At 35.2% G+C, this 23,648-nt stretch overlaps 1 protein-coding gene across 2 annotated transcripts in view; it reads left to right on the forward strand.

Moving 5' to 3' along the window:
* FNDC4 (fibronectin type III domain containing 4) overlaps positions 1-23,648 on the forward strand; it is a 1,069,876-nt gene that overhangs the window by 956,411 nt on the left and 89,817 nt on the right. The gene's annotated exons all lie outside the window — the stretch shown is intronic.

Genomic DNA, 23,648 nt, shown 5'->3' on the forward strand with positions numbered 1-23,648 from the left:
GGAACTTATTATCCAGAGCTGCTAACTCGTTGGCAACAACTTAACCTCGAGGTAAGCGGCAAGTACTTGGAGTTACTTGTCGAATTCTTTGAACCCGAGGAATATAAATTGATTGACATTATAAAAGAAAAACAGGGACATTTATTTAAAAACTTTCCATCTAATGTAATGCACTCATTATTTGAAAGCTTATTGGATAGTGTTACAGCATGTGAACGAAAACTCTTACAACAAAAAAGGAACAAAATAATACGAGATACTAACGATTTTCGACTGGGTCACATCTTCACGTGGCCCAGACGAAATCAAACGTTAGATATTGTTAATGAACATGAACTTACATCTAATGTGTCACAAAATGTAAAAAAGGGACCTTCACAACGAATGAGTGATAGTATTGAACAATTAAATTTGACAACTGTGAGCAATATGAATGCTAATCTTGCACATGTAAGAGATCATGATATACATGTAAGAGACCATGATATACATAAAACTGTGGGAAATATCCCAGCAATGGTTGATAATGAAATTGTAGCTATTGAAAGTAGTCAGACTAATAAGTCGGATTCAGAACAAACTAACTTGTATCTGATTGTTGAAGTGCTAAAACCTAGAGCAACTTTAGATGTACAGCCAGTAGTTAGACCAAAGACTAAACAGCATACTTTACTTCCATCAGTTAGTGGAGAAATTTCTTTTCCCTTACTGTGAGAACAGAGAGGGGAGGGAGAAGAATGCATTGTATGAGTCGGGGACACCAGAAAAGGAAATTTTCTGGGGAATATACCCCGACTCAAACTATCAAGAAAATGTGGGCAAAGGAGAAGAATCATTAGTGTTAAACATCTCTTCTCATATACTGTCACATGAGGAAAGTAAGGTACTTCAAAAAGGATTGAATTTCATTCCATCTACCAAAAGTAGGATGACAGATACTATATTAGATCTTAAAGTATTTTGTAGAAGTATCATGCTTAAATATCTATTTGAAAGTGATAGAGAAGATGAGAGGTCAGTAACAGTGAAAACAGACATAGGCTTTAAGCGTTTAAGTAATTATATTCCAGTTAACCATCCATTGGTTGAAGCATATTTAAATATTACAGAAGAACTCTTTAAATACTATGATCAACAGAATAACAACACTCAAAGAAATTTTAGGAATAATTTAACATATAAGGAAAGATTAGCATTAACAAATTTGATGCATAATGATTCTATTATAATATGACCCGCCGATAAAGGGGGCCTTATAGTAATTATGGATTCAGTGCACTATGTGCAATCAATGAAACTATTAAGTGACAAATTTTATAAATTAATTACAATACAAGAAGCTAATAATATCATAGTACATGTTATGGATACTTTGATAGACATATATAAAGCTGGCATCATTACCAAGGATACTTTTGATTATCGATTTATAAAAGATCCACTTATTCCAATTATACAAGGGCAACCTAAAGTTCACAAAGACAGTATAAACCCACCCATGCGACCAATAGTCGCAGGAGGTGGATGGGTTACAGAACATTTATCAGTATATATTGAGAAGCATTTGCGACCTGTTATAAATAAGAACAAATATGTCCTTAGGGATTCTAAACACTTTTTAATTGATTTATATGATAATTTAAAGACACAAAATAACATAGAATACATAATATTAGTGACATTTGATATCCAGTCACTATTTACAGTAATTCTGAATGATTTAGGAATTCAATATATACATAATTATATGACTGTTAATAGTGAACTTTTACCTAAACAAATAGATCTTATTACTTGCTTCATTGAACTGGTCTTAGAGAATAATTTATTCTTATTTGATGATGAGTTATACATTCAATGTGAAGGTGTAGCAATGGGTACCCCCTGTGCCAATTCTTATGCAAATATGTTTTTGGCACAGTGGGAGGAGACCACACTTTTCATTTTGGATGAGTTTAAAACAAACGTCATATTTTATAGGTGCTTTGTAGACAACCTCTTCATGTTATGGAGAGGTTCATATGAGAGTTTAGATGTATTCTTTGAGAAGATGAATAATCTAACAGAATGTTTAAAATTCACAATGAATAGATCAATAAATAAGATTGAATTTTTGGATCTATTTATAGAAAAGTTGAATGGTGGGTTGATAAATACTGGTATATTCTGAAAATCATGCTATCGCAATTCACTTTTATTTAGATCTAGCATGCACCCCACATATATATTTAAAAACTTGATAAAGGGACAAGGCCTTAGGGCATCTAGATTAAACATGTTAGAGTCAAATTTTAATAAAGAATTGAGTGAATTACACAATAAATTATGTGTCAGGGGATATACACAGTGAGAAGTCTTGGATAGTTTAAAAGATGTTCCTGAATTACATAAAAGTAAAGCTGCCCCATACTTTGGACCAAATACAACTAAAAATACCTGCATTATGAAGAGAGAAACATCTTTTGTTAAGATACCCATGTTTTTTACCTCTGATAATAGTAGTATTTTTGATATATTTAAAAAGAATTGGTCTATTTTGCAGGTAGACCCAAAAATTGAGCAGATAGTAGGATCCAAGCCAAGTTTTTTGTATAAAAATAAAAAAGAATCTGAGACGACTATTGAGTCATAACAAAGGGCATAAAGTACAGGAAGAACAACATGGTACACAACCATGTCAGAACTGCAATTTTTGTGTGTACATTGAACAATCTACTATATTTTACCATCCAGATTTAAGAAAAGAATTTTCTATAAGAGCTCGAGCCACATGTGCAACATGCAATGTTGTATATTTAGCTGTTTGTCAGAACTGCAGGTCATTTTATGTGGGAAAAACAAATAGATATTTTAAAGATAGGATTAGAGAGCATATTTACCACATAAAAAAAGGCTCGATGCACAATGCCCTAGCCAAGCATGTAGTTAGTGTAGGAAATACACACACCTTTAAATTTCAGGTACTACAAGTTATTCCCACTACCATGCAACAAGGTGATATTAAAAATCATACTCAATAAATAGAAAATAATTGGATAATTCTACTTAGGGCAGATAGGGGAAAGGGGCTCAATGAACGGGCCAGCATTAAGCCCCTATTAAATAAGCATAGACAAATAAAGTAATTTATGCATGTCTTTCATATGCTATACATATTTATTATTTATTATTGTTGTCATCTTGATAAATATCATATATATTTTTTACTTTAAGTATCAATTTATATGTTTATATTTATCATATAAATAATAGCATAAGAAGTTAGAAAAGAATATATAGAAGTTTGTAATTTCATAGGAAGCTAGTACTCTACTGTATAACTGCATTTCATAAAATATTACTTTATGCTCTAAACACTTATTTTAAATACATATGAAATATATATATATTTTAGATTTTATATATGTTATAAGGATGTCTATGAGGCTCTAAGCTCATATGTGAAGAGGTAACAGTTTATATATATATATATATAGATATATATATATATATATATATATATATTTTTTTTTTTTTTTTTTTTTTAGTTCATTATATTTTTAGTTCAGCATGTGTTATTATATCCCTTTAAGAACTTAATTAAGTGATTTCTGTGATAGGTCCTTGCAATAATTGATTTTAGTATATATTAAAGAATAGATGGTCTCATTTATTGTTTTGATCTGAAGAAGCTTGGATGCAAAAGCGCTTATCTTTGTACAATAAAAGACTTTTTATGCTTTGATATCAGCATTGAGGCTTGATTTGTTCCGCTCCATATATATACTTTTTAATTTATGACTTCTTGTTCTGCTTTTGGAACAGAACATTCACTAAGTGGTTTAACAGCGTGCTTTGGACTTTTTATTATTCTTTAGAATTAATGTTTTATAGAAGTACTTTTTTAAAGCCTGACCAGAATTTTACCCTACTTGTATTTAAAGAAGAAAGAACATTAAATTACACTCCCAAGTTTACACACATAAAAATAACATTCGATGTTATCAGAGAAAATGGTATAACTACTATAATCAAAATAAAAAAAAAGAAGCAAAAAGTTTCTTCCAACAATAACTTGAAATGGATTTAACATTCTTCTCATTAAATACTAATGGCTTAAATAATGCAAATAAAAGATCAAACTTGCTAAAATATTTAAATCTAAATAAGGAACAAGTAGTATTTTTTCCAGGAAACGCATTTTAAGACTAATGATAGCTTTATTTGGAACACTAAGGACTATACAGTCATAACAAAAGGAGTATCAATTCTCTGGAAGAAAAACATAATCACTCCAAAAGTTATTTATAAATATGAAGACAAAGAAGGTCTACTAACATTTGTTATAATTAAATTTAATAACAGAATATGGACATTAGCTAATCTATATTGGTTCAAAGGAATTGGAGCAGGAACGGTTAAAAAACACCTAGATTTTATTTCCAACAATAATAAAAGAAATCTTATACTAGGAGGAGGCTTTAATTGTATCTTAGAAGCTTCTGAAACCACCAAGAAGTCTTTTCGCATAGCAACTATTTCAAAATCCTTAAAAAGATGGATTGATTCATTTCATTTAATAGACACTTTTAAAGTAAAAGATGATAAATCCTTATTATTTTCCCATAAAGACCATAGATTTGGAACACAAACCAGAATAGACAAATTATTCGTAGTTTAAGATTTACAAACAAAAATCCTTCACTTCTCAATAGTTCCATGCCCCTTCTCAGATCATGACTGTCTGATAATAAAGCTCCAAACAGAGTTTAAACCTTTAATCCTCTCAACTAGAATTCCATCATATATCATGAAAATTAAAGAATTCAGACCCTGGATGAAGTTAGAACTACAATTATTTCTTGAAATTAATAATACAACAGAAATCAATAGTCATGGTTTGGAACTCATTAAAAACGTATTTATTTGGTAAGACCCTTAGCTGGTACAAAAACAAAGTCAGAGAATGGGAATCTGAATCATTAGACTTGCAAACCAGACTCTTGACAGCAAAATCTAAACAAAATCAGAATTGTCCAGAAGTCAAAAAAGAAATAGAGGAATTAAATAAAAAATATAATGAAATTATAACACACAAAACTTGTCTAGCCTTGGAAAATTAAAAGTAAACTCATTAGCCACCTCCCCCAGATATCTACGTAACTTATCTACAAGAATTAAAATACAATATAAAGCAAATAACATTAGTAGTATATATCTTGAAAAGAAAGGGAAAAAAGTATCAGATGTAGGAGACATCCTTGAAGCATTTCGGTTCCATTATATTGAACACATCAAAAAAGAAGATTTAGATACCAACCAAATAAACTTAGATACAAACCTTATCAATATAAAAAAAATTCCCAAAAACTTAAAACTAGACCTACAAAAACCTATATCCTACAAAGAAATTGTTAACAAAATAAAAGAAAATAAATCTAACAAAGCTCCAGGGATAGATGGTATAATTACGAAAATTTACAAACTCTTCCCTTCAACAGTAATCTCCCTTTTTCATAAAACTTTGCTAGAAGTCCAGTCAGAAGCAAAAATACCACCCTCATGGAAATATTCTCTCATAACACCAATTCTAAAAGATAATAAACCATCAGACCTTTACACCTCATACAGACCTATATCATTACTGAATAATGATTGCAAAATATTCATGTCAATCCTAGCTAACAGAATGAAAAATCCCACTTTCAAAGACAATTAATAATGATCAAACTGGATTTTTATATAACAGGTGCACACATGATAATATTAAAAGTATACATACTCTTATAGATTATGTGAATAAAGAAGATAGAGAAACACTTGTAATCAGATTAGACATAGAAAAGCCTTTGATTCCCTCAACTGGGAATATCTATTTAAAACTTTAGCATTATTTGAATTTCCTCCTCCCTTCATGTTATTACTAAAAAAACATATATATGAATAACTTAGCCTACATTAAATTACGTCCTTTCACCTCAGAATCTATCCATATAATGAAAGGTACTAAACAAGGATGCCCCCTTTCTCCTATTTTATTTGCTTTGGCTATAGAAATACTTGCAGAAATAATATGCAATAATCCAGGAATAAAAGGAATAGAAGTCTATGGCCAGTACATATCTAAAATACTGCTTTTTGCTGATGATATTTTATTAACCCTATTAAATTCCAGGGAGTCATTAGGAGAGCTAGAAGAAGAAGTAATGGAGAAATTTTATAAGATTTCATGTCTACACTTTAATAGATCAAAATCAAAATTTCTATTTTTAAATACGAAAAAAGAACTACAAGTTACAGATAAATCCATCATAGGAAAACAAGAACTTACGCTAAATTATTTAGGACTAGTGTTATGCAAAAATATAAATAAGACAATATTAATAAATTATAAAAATATTATTGAAACAATAAAAATATATATAGAAAAGTGGAACAAAATTATATTAACTTTTGAAGACAGATTGCAATTAATAAAAATGGTCTTATTGCCAAAAATATTATATGTAGCATTAGCAATACAGTTAATTCCTGAAAGATGCATTCTTAAAGAAATAAACTCATGTTTAATAAAATTTTTATGGTATCCCAAAAAGAATAGAGGAGGTCTAAATCATCACATTTGACCCTGGAAACAAGGAGGATTGAACTTCCCAGAAATAGAAACATATATAAAAGCATCTGTGCTTAAAACTACAATAGACTGGATAAACCCAAATTATTTTGCCAACTGGAAAGAATTAACAATGGCTAGATTAACAAATGGATTTAATCTGTTAAAAAAAATTAATAGTAGACAAATCAAACAAACCCTGGTACATACTATGCATAAGTATACAATATAATATAACAAAACCTTCTAAAACAACACTGATTAATCATTACATCAATTCCTTTAGGAAACTTATCAATGCAAACATAGATCTAAAACTTTGGTTTGACCTTTTAACCCCATTTACCATCACTAAGAACTTTCCTCACAAAATATATAGGGAAACAATAACCTCCTGGGAACAAAATGGATTCTTATGCCAGTTTCAATGTGTAAATAAATAAAATTTTAGATATACATATGATAAAAACTGCTTACAATATTCCAACACAGGACTGGTTAACCTTACAAAGCATTCTAATGTACACTCAAGATTTATGCAGATTAATTAATAATTCCTCATTTAAAGATATTCCAAATCTAATAAGTTTTCTGTATGAATGTATATATAATAGTTGTGAAAAGAAAAATTCCATTTCAAATCTATATAAAGAGTTAATAACATATAAAACAATTCCCAAACCATCATACTGTCGGTTCTTAACAAAAGGTCAGTCATTGCAGTTAACAGAAGAAATTAAAACGAACATCTTACTATCAGTTAATTACACCTCTAACACGCAGTACTGGAAAATATTTAACTGGAAATACTTACATAGAGCATTTTTAACACCAGATGGAATTAAAAAGATCAGTGCTACTACAAATGTTTTTTGCTGGAGGTGTGAAAAGTCAAATAAAGCAGACTGGATTCATATTTTTTATGAATGTAATAAAATTAAATCATATTGGAATGGAATCAATAATTTTTTACAAGCTTTATATAATGAATCCTTTACCTTAACTAAAGTATTGATTATACTAAATGTAAATGAAGGTCCCTACCTGAATAAGACAAATATGTATTTGTTATGAACAATACTTGCTATATCTAGGAAATGCGTAACCAGAAGGTGGAATTCAAATACACCCCTGACCTTGGAAGAATTCTGCACTTTACTGAAGACAACTGCATCGATGGAAATAAAAATCAAAGAACTACAAATCTATCCCAGGCCATTGGTAAATAATCATTGGAAGAAAGTTATATTTTTGTTGGACACTCTGCAGTAATCAGTATTGTATCTCTGATAACTGATCTGTTAATTCTATATTTAATAACATACAGTGTATATAAATGAAAGTCAGGCTATTGTAAATAGTGTATATAGTTTTTTTAAATATTTAAAAATATTATGTAAATGTTATTTTAATTAAAAATAAAATAAAATATTTGAGTAAAAAAAATAAATTACTGGTAGTAAGCCAATACCCATGTAAATATTTTTACAAATGGGAATTGGGGAGCAACCTTTTGATCCTTAGCAAAATCCTAGCAACAGTACAGTGGTATGGCCTAGCCTGGGGAGTAACATGAGCAATGCCAGTTATTTATGTAGTGGGTTTTGAGAAGTTTTTTTTAAATTGGGAAGTAGAGGTGGTGGAAGTTAAGTGGTTTGGGAGTAAATTCCAGGTTCTGGCAATGGAGCAGGCAAAGAGAGATTTACCAGCATCATTTTTATGTTTGATGACATTTATGTGGTTTTGACAACTAGATCTTAAGGTTCTAGTGGTAGTATAGGGGTGAATTAGATTCTGACGAATAGGGGTTTTGTTGGGAAAGTAGTAGAGCTTGTGGGCTATTGAGAGCTGGTTGAGGTGGAGTAGTTGAAGTAACTCAAGTCAATTGAGTTGCTTGAGGGATAGACCGTGATGGGATCTATGAGAAGCATCGGTATCAAACTTGGCAATTTTGCTGTAGCAGGATTCCAATTTGCTTAGTTCAGTGTGGAGAAGGTTAGTTAAGATAGGGGAGGCATAAAGGAGAATGGATAAGAGGTGAGTCCTTGCTAAGGTGGCTTTGGTAGGTTTAGAGATGAACTGTCTGTTCCTGTATAGGAGACCAAGCCTTTTGTTAACTTTCCTAATTGTTTGGGCTATGTGTATATCAAATTTTAGATTATTATCAATTTCAACACCTAGTAGTTTTGTGTGTATTGTTGGAGTGATTTGTATGTTATCTTTAGATGTTATGGTAAACTCATTATTTAGTGGAGAGATCTACCAGGGCTAAAGAGAATTAAGTTTTTTTTTTTTTTTGGGGGGGGGGGATTAAGAATAAGTTTTATGCTAGTGAACCATGCTTTGGCTAAGGAAACTTTTTTTGGTTATGGTTTTTAGCTGATGTAGGGTGCAGAGGCAGATATAATAGTGGTATCATCTGCATGTTGCACTACTGAGGCAGAGAGAGAGAGGATGAAGCTATCTGGTTAGTAAATATTGAGCCCTCGTATGGACCCATGGGGGACACCTATGCCTACAGGTAATGGGGGGGGCAATTGCTCTTGCCATAGAACAGCCTGCTGATGGTTCGATAAGTAGTTATTGAACCAAGATATGGTGGAGGAGCTTATGTTAAGGGAAGATAGAGTTTTTAGAAGCATACTATGGTTCACCATATCAAAGGCTTTTGATAAGTTTAAGAATATCGAGGATACAAATAGTCCATTGTTTCTATGGTGATTGCCAATGTTGGTAAATGAGAGTAGTGCTGTAGTAGTGCTATGGGAGGGTCGGAAGCCATGCTGGAATGTGGATAGCAAATCATTCTTAAGGAAGTACTGCATTAGTTGGGAATGAACTGCTCTCTCTAATATTTTTGATAGAGGTGATAGGATTGCAATAGGGCGGTAGTTGGTAAGCTCATGGGACTTACCCCCTTTATGTAGTGGTATAATATGTGATATTTTCCAGGAGTGAGGTACTTTACATTCTGATATTGATCTGTTTATGAGAATGGACACTGGATAGGCTATAGCTTATTATTTGAAGGAAGTCTGCCGGTAGATTGTCAGCTGCCAGAGTGGTTGGTTTTAGTTTTTTGAGGAGTTTAGCAATTGTATTAGTGGGGACTGGGTACAGGGAAAAACTGGAGGAGTTGTTTGTTGTACTGAAGTGGGGAGGGGTCTCTGTAGGTAACGGGCTGCTAGCAGTATTTTGAGTGTTGGCTAGGGCTTGGACTGTTTCAGTAAATAATTTTATTAAATTGGGTGGGGATATTGTAATGATTGTTTGGTAATACAGGGGTAGGAGTGGTGGATTTACCTGGGTGCAGTAAAGTTTTTATAGTGGCCCAGAATTGTTGAGGGTTGTGAGCATATTTCTCTTGCATGGTTATTTTTGTAATTAGTTTTGTCATGTTTTATTAGGTTTTTAGCTTTGTTGTGGAGCTCAAGATAAGTTTGTCTCAAGGTGGTGTTTTTTTCTTTCTGGAATTGTAACCAGGCTTTATCCATTTCTTTCATTATGGTTTTAGTATCTTCCGTTAGCCATGGGGCATAGTTAGTTTTGATTCTAATGGTTCTGGGGGGTGCATGGCAGTTTAGGATTTCCAGGAAGGTTGAGTTGAAGTACTGCACGGCATCATCTAGTGGTAGTTGTTTTAAGGGAGTCCAATTGCAGCATTTTAGTGAGTTGATTAGGTCATTAGCTCTGAAGGTCTTTTTGTTATGTACTACTCTGTGGTTGGAATGATTCCTAGTTAAGTAGGTCCCTTGATGGTCACTCAGACTGTCAGGAAGACAGCCTAATTGTTGAGCCAATGTGGGATCTGATAGCAGAATCTAGTTTAAGATGGACTCATCCACTTTTAAATTGAAATTGTTGAATTTTAAGCCCTGAGTATTCCTTTTTAGATCACCACACAGAAATTAACACCATGAATAGTGCAGTAATATTTACAAATGGAAAAAAGACGTAGTTGTTCAAGATGCACAGAATAACACTATTTTACTTTCCTATGGCACAGAAAACTTAATATTTTTCTGTTCCTTTTGTGTTCATCCATGTTCAACAGCACCTTTTTATTATCATGGCACGGATTTCATTCATACCTCCCAACTACTTAAAATTTTTGCAGAATGTCCAGATTTTTATTTCATATTTTTGGTCTATTCCTCATAACATTTGTGATTTTTTTAGCAAACCACTGAGAATTGAAATCACTTAATTATGGCAGACGTGGGTTTCAGACTTCATGTCCTTCAGAAAATGCATGCCAGTGCAAGCCCTAATAATCTAGCAACTTTCTAAGTTTATAAGAATAGTATTTAAAAGTTATTCCTGATTTTATTCCTTTGCACCCCCATTATGTTTGGCTTTGTCCATATTTCTTACAATAAGAAGTTGAGAGGTATTATTTCAATTCAAATTTTAAAAAGATTATGGCCTGTCTACCAAAATAGACTGTACTCTGTAAACAGTTTGATATTTTGCCATGCTGGGTAATCAATTAAATGAGGCAGGAATATAGGTTAAAGAGATTCAATGACATACATTGGTTTGGTGCTAGCAGAAAGCTGTGTTGAGTATGGCTGAATAGATAAATAAATTGTAAATTTACTTGGTGTACTGTGTAATGGCAGAAAGTGTAGCCTAACATAGCTATATTCCATGATAACAATAGCCATTCTGTGATAGCTGATTTAGAATAAGTAAAATAGCAGACAGAGGCTGTATTGAACATACTGCATTACTGGAAGGTTATGTTTTGATTAATATTTCCTGTCTTATGTTTGCACAATAGACATTGAATGTAGCACTATTTTGTACAGTATGTAGAAATATACAAGGTCACTTTATTGACTATAGTTGTGACATTTTGCCATGCACTTTGAAATGATTGCTGAAAGTAATACCTGCATTTTAGTGATAAATAAAAAAAAATGTTAAAAAATTGTCAGCAACAAAAAAATGGCAGGCTTTACCTGTTTAATATCTATGCAATCATCAATGTCTTTCCTGTAGAGTGTTGGTATTCAGGCTGCGTTTTTTGTGTCCTTCCCTACAGCACACAAAGCTTCTTTTCTTCAGCCATACCCATTGTCCTACTGGCACAACATCTTTTCCAGTTTTCCAAAGCACCATTTTATGTAAGATTTGCATCATCTCCATGTATGCATATTTTCTCTACAACAAGCTGATCGGAATTTTATGAGGGCAGTTCTTATTTTTCCAGTGCTTCCTTTATACCCTTTTCCATTTCCATTTGGTGGAATATGCAAGCAGTAATGTCCAACGGGACATATTATTAGTGAAAAAAAATCCACCCTGAAATGTTGTGAGGACAGCATCCACAGATGTAATGGTAGGTAGTTCCAAAGTTCGGAGAAGCTGCCCCAAGTGCAATTTTTAGGAGGTGAGATCAGCAGTTAGCAAATGGGTGTGTGTGCAGTAGCAGGACTCATATTAGAAGCCATCCATGATGCCGTGCTTCTTTAATGAGCAATGATATAACATTCATGGTGCTGAGAGCTTCAGCACATCTAACAGGTAGCTTGTTCCAACTACTGAAGGACATGTTATTTTTTTGTTTGCTTGTTTAGGCCTCATCTTCAGTTTATTGTTTTGGTCCTCAAGTTTGGCTTATGGGGGCTCCAGTCTGTACCTCTGCCACATGGCATCAGAATACATAGCCATGGTTCAATCCTATCCTAAAAGAAGGGCACTGCAAACAAATGATTATATTATTGCCCAATTGTTTTTATAGTCTAGCAAGGTAATGATTAAGATCCTGTTAAGTAGATTCTAATATATGGATCAAAAACTAACAGATGTGTATGCTGCATGTTAGTTTAGAAGAAGGAGCTGTATAAGAGATTAAACTGCCAACATTCTGTAGATAATATTTAAAGCAGTGGAATACCAGAAAAAAATACTTTTGTTTTATTGGCCACTCTTAAACCTTTGATTGTGTGGATATAACAAAGTCTAGCAGTCTTGTACAGAAATAGGGATACTAGATTATCTTTTTTTCTGCCTGCAGAATCTGTACAGAGCTAAAAATAAGACAAACTAATCTGGAATAATGGATTGGGTCAGGACTAGAAGAGGAGTATCGCAAGCCTGTATATTGTGCATCTCCATGTTTAATTTATGCACTGAATATGGCACACAAATGCTGGGTTAAATGAATCAGATGCTGATCTATAATCTAGTGAAGTTATATCACTCAAGGACTAACCTCAAGAAGATTAAGAGACCATGCATGAGATATTTAAAAGAAGTATTGCCAGTAAAGTAGCTGATCAATAACGTTACCAGGAAAAATATTAGCATTGTCAGATATATAATGTTAGAACTCTATTGGCTGAAAGTGAAGATGGGTTGGTGAAGATCAAAGTAGAAACTGCAAAAGCCGGTTTGCTGCATGTCAGTAAAAATAAAATGATGTCTTCTATCCCTATCAATTTTTCGCATAGATGCAGTGACAGCTTTTATTTTCCTGGGCTCAAAGATTTCTGTATATGTTGACTGCAGGCTTGAAATTAAAACAGTGCTTGATTCTTGGGAGAAAAAGTATGCCAAATCCGGATAAGATGTTAAAAAGAAAATATATTGCATTATTAGTAAAGATACATATAATCAAAGCAATTATTTTTATAGTAAAACTATATGGTTGTTAGAGATGGACCATAAGTAAGTTTGTCTTCTGTGCTAGAAAGTAGATTCTTTCAAACCATGATGTTAGAGAAAACTTTTGAGAATTATGAGGATTACATGAAGAGCAAATAAACTGATACTTATGGAAAAAAAATGCAAACTGCTAAACCTGGCTATATGACGTAGAAGCAGGAAGCCCTTACTACAATCCAGGTTATCTGAGTTTAATTAGTAGTCTTGGCATTGGAGGAGTCAATTAGGGAGGAAGACTGTTGTTGTCCACTTACCTCAAATTGGGGGGGGGGTGGGTTAGATGGTAATGAATTCTCAGGTAGCAAACAGGAAAATTTGGTTTCCCAAATGAAAATTGGTGTAAACATTTCCTCCACTTTAGGGGCACAAATTTGGCTGTTTGTTGACACTGTCCCTTGGAAAAGAAATGGGCAACCTGTGTGAACAGCCTATTGCATTCTCTCCTTTAGCTCTGCAAACCTGGCTTCCACAAGGAACATAAAGCTATGTAGAAAACCATCACACCACCCATAAAGGCTGTCTAAGTGATGGCTCTTCCCATTAAACCCTCTCCTAGGTGATGGAGAAACAAGTGAGCTGATTAGCTAAGAGAGGGTTGATAGTCAACAGGCAGTGTGGGCAATGGGTATGAAAAACATAACTCACTGGAAGCTCTGAAATAAAAAAAAACTAGCACTCAAATATTTTATTCATAGAACTCAGATATTCTGGCCACATAAGTGTAGAAAAGATTTACAGGATAAGACACTGGTGCTGCAAAAGACTTAAAGCAAAAAGAAAAAATAGAGGCTGGCAAGAGGTTAGATGGGTAGATAGTATTACTGATTAAAGAGCTAAACATCAATAAAAGGAGTATTTTGTTTGTTTTAAATGAAAACAAAGGTGGTATGAAATGTAACTACTCAGAATAATCACATTTTCTTCATATTATTGAAACCAAAGAATTTAATATGTAAGAACTGAGCTTTTTGCATTACAATAAAAGATGCAGCACTAGAGATAAACAGCAGGCAGTGATAGCTGGCAAACGACAGAGGCAGAAGGTAAAGCAGCTTTGTTTCTGCCTTTCAACTGTCTGTGAGTTTGTCTCAAATTTTTGCTGTACCCCTCATATTTTTTTTTTTGGTGGTGTTCATGTAAATCACTGAGCATTATGGCAAACAATAATGCCAGATATTAGAGTTTGCTACTTCTTATTGTAATGAAAATACATACCAATGCTAAGCCTGTTGTTCTATCATTGTTTAAGTTAATAAGATCAACATGCAAAAGCTGACCCTGATGTTGATACACCCCCCCCCCCCCCATTATTTTTGGACTTGTCTACAATTATCAAGCACAGAAGCTTTGAGGTGTGCTGCCATCTGTTTGACAAGGTAAGTGCTTTACCAGCTATAAAAGCTGGTAAAACACAATGTGCTGTCTTTTTCTGTAACTGCTAGTACATGGAACAGGGTTGGGAGGGTGGCCTAATGGTTAAGGTGTTTGCCTTACAACCATAAAGTGCAGGGATTGAATCTCACAAGAGATAATTGGTTAGGCTTAAAATGGCTTGCATGGGCAGTTAGCTTAGTACTAATCTATGAAGATAAATCTCCATGGAATACAAAGAATTTTCATCAGCTTAGAGATCCTTAGTTTTTTTTAGTATATTTTCTTGACATGGCTGCCTAGATTCACATCTCAAGCTTTATTTTTTGAGGAGATTTTTTTGCCCTGAATGTATTAAACACATTATAAGCTGGTTATGATCAGAGACTGATCTTGATATGAATACAGTGGCATGAGTAGTCCTATGCTTCTGAAACACAGGCTAAATTTTTATAACAACTGAGACATTTTTGATGTTCATCTTGTTCAGTTTCTTTGCAGTTGTATTTATGTGCATATATATATATATATATATATATATATAGATATATATATATATATATATATATATGTGTGTGTGTGTGTGTGTGTGTGTGTGCATGTATGAGTTCATGTACACATTTGTTTGCTTGTTTGTTTGCTTATTTTAATATTATTCTGTTTTATATTATTCTGGTTTAGTTCTTTTTTTGTTTCAATTGTACCCATGAAGTGAGCATATATTTTATTGCTTCTTATCAGACTGTTTAAGCAATGGAATCAGAGCCTCAGAGCTTCCTATTTTTTTAAATATGATGTCAAGTGACCAGAATGCAAATTTGAACTTGGGACTAGTTCATAGGATCATAGGATCATTGGAGGTTACTAGGCTAATGGCCCCAGGGCCCTTACAAGCCTAGTCAAGTTCAACTCATGTTCCCAAGTGTGTCTGGTTTATTTATTTATTTATTTTACATTTGTTGACAAGGCTAGTCTAACTGGATAATGTCCATTTTCAGTAGAGGCCCAGGGAGAAAAGCTCCACATAAAAAAAAAAAAAAACAAGAACAAACAAAATATTACAACTTCGAATTCAAGCAGACACTAAAATCAGCACCTATTGCCGTTGTCCAAGAGGGACACAGGTGGAACCCCCAGGATGAATTTCCAGTTTCCCATCCAGTTGTCTAAATTGCCAATGAGGGGCTGTGTTTAACATGAATAGGAAGCTTGTTCTAAAAGTGGGGCAACTTCAGAGAGGTAAATCTATCTCTCCAGCAAGTTCTGTCGATGCCACATACCAGGTTAACGTTCTTTGAGCAAGTGACCTGCAACATTTAAGGTCACTATAGTAATGGGGACATTGCTGACCAGTATTTGGAATGTCTATTGCACCCATTTCAGCCTTTGCCTATGGCATTCCAGGACTCAGTTTTATACTAGGGGCCATTATTCCCCTTCTGTGGTAGGTGTTGGCTGTGTTCTCAAAGTCAAAGTCAAAGTAAACTTTAGTGTCTTTAAAAACTACACAAGTGCAGCCTAAACAAAATTCCAAGTATCAACTCACCAGAGAGTACATAGGAAGCAAGGATAACAAAAACATAGATGTAACATTTCAATTTAAAAAATATTTTCAGTACAAGACCCACTGAAGGATAAATAAACCAATATCAACAGCAAAAACACACAAGCCCCCCCCCCCCCCAGATAGTCCTAAGATGAATACTGTATATAGCAGCATGACAGAGTAGGACTGCACATGTTAAGATTGTCCTCCTTTGTTCATCTGCATCAGACAAACAGCAAGCAATTGAACGTGAACAAGAAAATATTACTACATCAAATAATAAAATAAGATATTGGACACTTTCCAGCTGAGCTACATATTGAGAATGATTGCTTACTAAATAATCAATGGTTGGTATCAGAGTTTATAGGTCTCAACACTATTGGGTAGGAAGCTGTTTAAGTATCTGGTCGTCCTGCCTGAAGACAGTTGTGTAAACCAGCCATGTGCAGGATGAGAGGGGTCACAAATTATTTCAGATGCACATTTAATACCTCTTTCTACAAAGAGATCCTGGATTGATGGTAAGTTAGTGCTCATGATTTTTTCGTCAACTCACACCACTTTCTGTAACTTCTTTCTTTCTGCTATTGTACTGTTCCCAAACCAAACTGTGAAGCTACTAGTGAGAATGCTGTCAACTGCTCCTCTGTAGAATGTGGCAAGAACAGTAGGTGGGAGCTTTGCTTTTTTGAGCCTTCTGAGAAAGTGGAGATTTTGGTGTGCTTTTTTGACCAACTGTTCCATGTCCAGATTTCAAAAGAGATCCTCTGAAATGTGCACCCCCAAAAACTTTGTAGATTTGACCCTTTCCACATCTTCACCATCTATCATGAGCAGTGAGTGTGTTGCTGACCTTTTCCTGAAGTCTATAATGATCTCTTTTGTTTTATTGACATTCAGGTCAAAGTTGTTCATAGCACACCAGTCAATCAATGAGTACATCTAAACTCTGTAAGTTCTTTCATCATCTCCTTTGATGAGGCCCAAAACTGTGGTATCATTTGCAAACTTAATGATGTGATTTGTGTTGCATTTTGCAGAAAAGTCATGGGTGAGGATGGTGAACAACAGAGGGCTCAGCACACAATCCTGAGGAACACAGGTGTTGAGTATTATGCATCCTGAGGTGTTGTTGTCCACACGTTTTCTGTGGTCTGTTCATCAAGAAGTCGAGGATCCAGTTTCACATGAGCTTGCTAACTCCAAGATGTACACGCTTGTCAATAAGCTGCATAGGAACCACTGTATTGAATATCAAGCCGAAGTCAACAAACAACAGCCTGACATGGTTGTTTCTTCTCTCCAGATGATCAAGTGAGACGTGGAGTGCCATTGAAATAGCATCTGCATTGGATCTGTTAGCCCAGTAAGCAATCTGTAGAGGGTAGAAAGTAGATGGAAGGTTTGCTGACAGATGCCTTTTACTAGCTTCTCAAAACATTTCATGACATTTGAAGTTGGATAAACCAGTCTGTAGCCATTCAGGCAGGCTGGATTAGCTTTTCTGGGGAGAGGGACAATATTTGTCACCTTGAAGCAAGTGGGAACTTTACCAAGAATAAGGGAGGTGTTGAAAATATCAGTTAGAACTGAGAATAGTTGGTCTACACAGCCTTTAAGTACTTAGCCTAGTATTTTATCAGAACCAGCAGCCTTCCTGGGGTGCACTTTGTTAAGTTGAGATCTCACTTCATTGGAGTTAAGGCTGAGCACCCCCCCCCAGTTGATAGGTAGACTTGTAGCAGCTACATTTTTTTCTCTTCATATCTGCCAAAGAAGGAGTTCAACCTGTCCAGGAATTCAATGTTGTCTTCACACTGAGATGATTTGGTTTTATAGCCAGTAATCTGTTGTATCACTTGCCAAAGACTCCTAGGGTCCCTCATGTCTCCAAACTAGCTTTGTAGTTTCTTTACATATTCCCTGTTATCCTCTTTAATGCCCCTTTTTAGGTTTGTTCTTGCTTTGCCAAGACCCTTCTTGTCCTAGGCCTTGAATGCTGCATTTATTGCCTTCAGGAGATCATAGACTTTGTTGTTGAGCCATAGCTTTTGGCTTGCTCTGATTGTGATGCTTTTGATCTTAGATACATCATCAACACACTTAGTGATGTAAGCTATTGCTGCCTCCATGTAATCATTAATGTTCACATGTTCATCTGATGTACCTGCCTCTTTGAAACTGTCTCAGCAGGTACTATCAAAACAGTCTTGGAGATATTTCAAACCCCCCTCATGCCAGACCCTGACCTGCTTAACTGTAGGCTTTTCTCTGATCAGAGACAGTTTGTAAGCTGACAGAAGCATGATGGTAAGATGGTCAGAGCTTCCTAAGTTAAATTGTTGTATTGCGCTGTAGGCACCTTTGATGTTAGAATATTCCAATCTACTCAGTATTGTATATTAAGGAATAATTTTTATTTCCTCTGTTCACCACCACTGAGACCTGCAAGGTGAGTTTCCCTCATCCTCAGTAGACATGGCTTTTCCTCACAGAAGTAGCAGAGAAATAATCTTGCAGCCATACCAGCTTTCCAGTTTGCCAGCTGGCAACAAAGTGAGGTAGTTCATTTTGGGACCACTGGTGGGACTGTCAGGTATATGTACAATTTTCTTGCAATTTCACATTGGACAGTAAGGTATAACATTTGTCAGTGCTATCTCCTTCTATAAGCCATGAATGCAACATGCAGTATAATGATTCAATTTCCATACCCATTAGGTAATATGTGGAATTCCATACACCCCCCCCCCCAGAGCCAGAGGGTGAGTAGCACATGTGAAGTTCTAGGTGTGGGCAGTACACCATGTAGAACTGAATGCAAAGTATGGGCAATAAGTGCAACATGTTAATTGGATAACTCAAACAGAATAACTAATTGAGGCCTCATTTGCATATTCACCATGCCCATACACTCAAAGTTGTATAATATAAGTGCAAGGGTAGGCTGTGAGCCTCATCATGCTATGGACAAAGTGTGGAGCTGCAAGGTGGAAAGCTGTTATAGATATTTATCTACCTGATTAGTTAGAGGTGTTACATCACATCTTGTATAAGGTTAAATGCTACTTTTTTATCTTTATTTTTTCAAGTAAAGCTGCAATTACACGTTGTGTTACTTAACTACAATATGAATTTGTTTGGCCAATACTTTTATGAATTGATGAACTAGAGGAGGAAGACTGGTACTAGAATGCTCAGGCAATTGTTGTTCTGAAGGATTGTTAAGCCTAAAGAGAAACATACCTTTCAGCAAGCATTAAGAGCACTTGTGAAAGCATTCGGATCAGGAAATTCTTTTAAGACTACTTGCCTGGTGTATATCTATTTTATTTATTTATTTTTATTTTACATTTTGTTTACCAAGAAAGTCTGACTCGGAGCAAGCCAATTATCAGCGGAGGCCCAGGGAGAAATACTCCAGATGCATGTCTTTGTATAGCTTCTAACATTAGCACATTTACATATTTTTTAACAATAAGGAAAAACACTCATGTCATTGTGGTACGTGGAAATCGTAAGTCTTTTGGAGTGTGGAAGAAATTTTTTTAAGGGTCTACATTAAATAAAATGTTTGGATGGACATGTATGACTTTCAGACACACTACCAGCATGGCATTTGGAAAAGGGGGAAGACAGTGTAGTAAGAAGTTGTGTGGACCAGTCATTATCACTATGTTAAAACCAGTCTATTCCATGCCTACAGACAATGCCTAGTAAGGATAAATGAATGATGAACAGTGATTCTTCTGAGAAAGCCACATGAAAAAACAAATTCTCTTAGGAAGTGGGTAAGATGCTATTTCAGGCCTTCTGTCTCCATAGCCAATGGCATTTTAGGAAGTATGCTGACAATTAGGCATACTATGATCATCCCTTAAAAGATCTTGTGGTAGACATGAATGTGTTGCAGAGAAAAAGCTGTCTGCCTGGCATGGGAAGGTAGTCAGTGGTTGGAGGCTTTTGGTTGAGCCACCTCTGATGAAGACCGAAGAGTTTCTGGCCTCTGTCAGAGTCAGTAACCCTTTCCTTTGATCCCACATTGTAGTACTGGAAATTGGAGCAGAGCTTCACTATGCACCAAGAATATCCACTGGATATGACCCAGGTATGAAACAATATTCATATATACCAATATAATTAATTTTCCTTGCCCTATTATTGAATAGTCAACTTAATAAAGCTGTTTGTTTTGGGCTATACAGGAGTACTAGGGATTCAACCTGCATGGCCATGTACACGAGGTATGATATTTAAATGTTTGGTTTACAAATGCTTCTACTACTACTACTACATCTGACTATGAAGTATATTTCTGGTGCTGGATCATACTTACAAAAGGTTTTATGCTTTGTTGTGTTTACAGATGAGCCTGTACCTGCTACCACCACTGTGGAACTGTCACAGCCTGATTTTGGAGCATCTTTGACTTCTCATAATGATGGCTTAGATGAGCTGGCACAGTCAGAAAGTAGACAGTGTGTGTGTGTGTGTGTGAGGGGGGGGGTAGATGTATGTGTGTGTTTTAGACTCAGTGAATATGAACACTGGATCTCCTATACAGACCCTGTATACACTGTTTATGTCTCTAAACACTCAGGAGTCACACACTGTACAAGAATTTCAGGTTATGTGGTATAGTCACATTCAGGAAAGTGTAATATCTTCATAGAGACAATTTCTAGAGTCTATCCAAAGTCCCTTAGGGTGGGGGATACACATAGGTGTGTGAGTGCTGTTGCTTGTTAGAAACATAGTTACTACCTTCCACCTGGCTGCAGGTTATCATATCTGGGGTCCAGCATGGAGGCACATACAAGCACTACAACAACCATTTTAGAATTACAACAGATAATGCAGTGTGTGTGAGATGACTTAAAAGACTGCATGAATCAAATACTAACATTTGTCATCTTGCATGCTTGCCTGCTGTGCAAAAGGGACCATCCACAAAGCTGTTCCACCACAGCCTCCATGAATCATGGCTGTCATCGTCATGGACAGCCTAGATCACAGTCATGCAGCACTATCACTTCTACAACTACATCTATTGTGGCAGTGACAATGACCAAAAGAGGGCATTGATGGGGTCGTGGCAGAGGCAAATCTGAAAATGCATAATGTTTATGGTTCCACTGCATGCAGTCAACCAGGGCTATGATACAGGTAATGCAACTCCTTGTAGAAGAAGCTTTCATGGGCATGTGCATGCAGAGGATGCCCAACTCTCAACAATTGATGCCTTGGACCTGTCCAGTAGATCAGGTTGCAAAGATGCAACTATTGCTAAGGCTGATACCCTTTGCATCCTGCACTTTCTTCCCAGTTCTCTTGGAGGGGGCTTTATTTCAATGTGTGTGCAGCCTATGGCCTCTAGTACCTCAGGAAACAGTCTATATTATAGACATACATACATGGTGTTGCCTGTCATGTCTGTGATACGTGGAAACTGAATATGCTCCCCTCACATGATGCAGCATGGCATTGTGTCACTGATGGAATATTCTTGAAGCAGATGTCTGAGATACCTCTACTACATCCGATGTTGGTCTGTGGACAACTTCTACAGCTAACATACAGAAGGCCAAACATAACTTGGTATCCATTGGGACAGGTAATCCATGACTCACATGGGCCTACTGATGAGGCCAACACATGTCTTTCAGGATTTGCATGTAGTCCCTGTCCTCACAATGCCAGTTCATGAAACAATGAAAAAATTGTTAAACACCTTTATTGAATTATCACTTGTGACATAGGCAAATTTACATTAAGCCCAGTTGGATGACATGAAACCTGTGATGGAGACAGTGCACACAACTGTGGCTCACAGTGGCAACAAGCCCTTCTTGTCTATACACTTTACCTAATGTGGTGACAACTCCGAACATTCTTCCACAGTTAGGTAATACGAATAGGAGTCTTTAGCTGCATTTGTTAACACTGGTGTTTAGTACATTATACCATGCACTTTATTTGTTTCTGAATCACTCCATCTTCTTGATTAACCTGTTTGCATAAAATAGATGCGCATTTTAATAATGTTGCTCATTGACATTATATTGTTCACAGCATATACCACAACCAGTTCTGTTGCTCAGCACACACTGCTCATTGCATGTTTGCCTCTCTAAATCCTGCTTACACTACTAAGAGTCATTCATCATGCAAAACCACTTGGCACAATGTAGCAACATTTTCTGAATCCAAGCCATTTCTTTTTTTTTTTTTCTTTGTATGCATTTTTATGTTCATTTAAGACTATGGCTTATCAATGAGCATCTGAAAACGTAAAGAAAAAAGTACAGAATATAAGTGACAGTGAAGAGATTTCACTTTTGAGCAGTCCTTCTCATCAGTAATGTGAGTGCAGTGTTTTTCATAGAGCTTAAAATAAAATACTGTTATATGTAGTTGTTTCCCAATTGTTGTAAGTAAGATTTAAGAAAATAAAGTGCACATACTATTAGTAACAAAGATTTCTCACAAGTTAAAAACATGGCTTACTTTAATGTCATCAGAACCTTTTTCCTGTTTTTTTTTTAAATATTTTAGAAAAATACAGGCATGTATTGAGATTACTTCCATCTAACTGCTGTCCTGTCAGTTCTATCAGTCTTTGTTTTAACACAAAGAAAGCCTAGGAAGGCTAAAGAAATATTAGTGTATCACATATGTAGTAATATTTCTACTGTGTCTATTGTTGTGGACACACACATCAAAGTTCTCCGGTGTGATGTTCCTGCATTACTAAAACATAGCCATTTATGTATGCTTGACCATTTCCATGATTTCCTGCTATATTTCTCAACTGTCCAGATTTTGGCTGATATTTTTGGTTTGTTCTCATAATTTTTTTTTGTTCAAAGAAGTTGACAGGTACGTTTTCTGCACATTGTGATAGACAATGGAGTTGGTTAAACAAAGGCTTATGTATGTATACAAATGCACCCAAATTAAAGTGCACACTCAATCAACTACCTATTTGAATACCCAATTATATTAACACACAGGCAAATTTGTACATAGACTCAAACACACACTCTCAGTAACACACTATAAATTAACACACTTGCACCTGCTCATATATACACAAATATCTATACATACCACACACACACACACACACACACACACACACACACACACAAACTCATGCATACGTACAACCATACTTCTCAACATTCTTTTAGAAGAGTCAGTGGGAATACCAAAAAAATGTTGGGGGCAAACCCCAAAATCATGAACAATTTTTTTTAATATTACTCTTGCACATTTAAAAAGTTAATAGAAGAACAGGCTTTACATGAACATGTATTTTGTGAACAATGAAAGTATGAAACTCTGTCTGGCATTATTGATTCAGTGACTGGAATTGCTAGTGATTCATCAGCTAATTAGGATGGTAAAGACCTGAATGTTATTTTTTTTAATCATCATGAAACTTCTGAAAAGGCAAAGAAA

This window comes from Protopterus annectens, chromosome 2.part1, assembly GCF_019279795.1.
Source record: "Protopterus annectens isolate FY-2018-M chromosome 2.part1, PAN1.0, whole genome shotgun sequence".
Classification (NCBI taxonomy): Eukaryota; Metazoa; Chordata; order Ceratodontiformes; family Protopteridae; genus Protopterus; species Protopterus annectens.